The following is a 1,041-nucleotide window of genomic DNA, read 5'->3' on the forward strand; positions in this document are numbered from 1 at the left end:
TGTTTTTTCTTAAGTCCACTTCACCCAAAATTATTTCGATCTCCGCTTTGGAAAAATTCTTTCTTCCTTCCCTCTCTTTCTTTGTTTGCGCCATGACTGACAGGTCGACTGGATGCACCTACACCTCCTTATATGGTGGTCATTGGCTATTCATGGGCGGGGATTTATGCTAATTGATGATTACCAGGAGCGCGCTGTCACTTTAAGATGGACTGGCATTCATGATCATACACACGTGTTTACGATTAAATCTGAGTTTCCCGCGGCGTTCCTGAATCCGGAGAAGATTTTTAGTAGCATAGGCTTTCATGTGCAAATCTACACAGAGATTTACTCACTTTTCATGAATGAGACCCATTGTATTTTGTAAAAACGGCATCCTGTCGTTATTTGACGGCTGCTGACCTGGTGGCAGTGAATTCCTGCCACGCATTATGAAACCCTATAATTATTGCAATAAGAAACATTTATAACTGACCTACCTCCAAAGTTCATTCAATACTGTTTAAGGTATTTAAAAAATGACACAATTACAAAAAAACCTCCACATTTCACACACTGCGTTCAGTTTTAACAGCGCACACATATTAACTTAATACATTACAACTACACGTACCAGTAATTACCTTGTGAGCAGCGGCTATGGATGTAGCATTTAGCTTAGCCTCCAGCATCTAGGCCGCAATTCAGCCAACAATGTGGGCGGCTAAACAGCTCAGTTATATCGGCCACAGTATACACATAACGTCATTTCACGCATAATATCCTCACTGTTTTTTACTCTATACATACTGAAAACATGGCATATCACTGACATGTTCAACAAAGGATTCTTTCCCGGGTTCATGAGCTAACTCACCAGGATATCCACGTTAATTGGAGACCACACCCAACGCAGCTTTTCACGGTGAAAACCTCCTCCAAAGGGTAACAGCACTCAGTAGCGCTGTCACTAGCAACTCTGCTGACTCTTCTCAAACTCAGTTCAATTTTCGTTAAGTTATCTTACCTCTCCGGGTCTAATTACGCTTTTCTTAGACA

The 1,041-nt window shown here is 41.4% G+C and overlaps 1 long non-coding RNA gene across 1 annotated transcript in view; it reads right to left on the reverse strand.

Moving 5' to 3' along the window:
* The window catches only part of LOC126383927 (uncharacterized), a 19,077-nt gene extending 18,036 nt beyond the window's left edge, over window positions 1-1,041 (reverse strand). Inside the window, exon 1 of the long non-coding RNA XR_007569199.1 lies at window positions 860-1,041. This is a non-coding gene — a long non-coding RNA (uncharacterized LOC126383927). The remainder of the gene's footprint in view (window positions 1-859) is intronic.

Source organism: Epinephelus moara, chromosome 22, assembly GCF_006386435.1.
Source record: "Epinephelus moara isolate mb chromosome 22, YSFRI_EMoa_1.0, whole genome shotgun sequence".
Classification (NCBI taxonomy): domain Eukaryota; kingdom Metazoa; phylum Chordata; class Actinopteri; order Perciformes; family Serranidae; genus Epinephelus; species Epinephelus moara.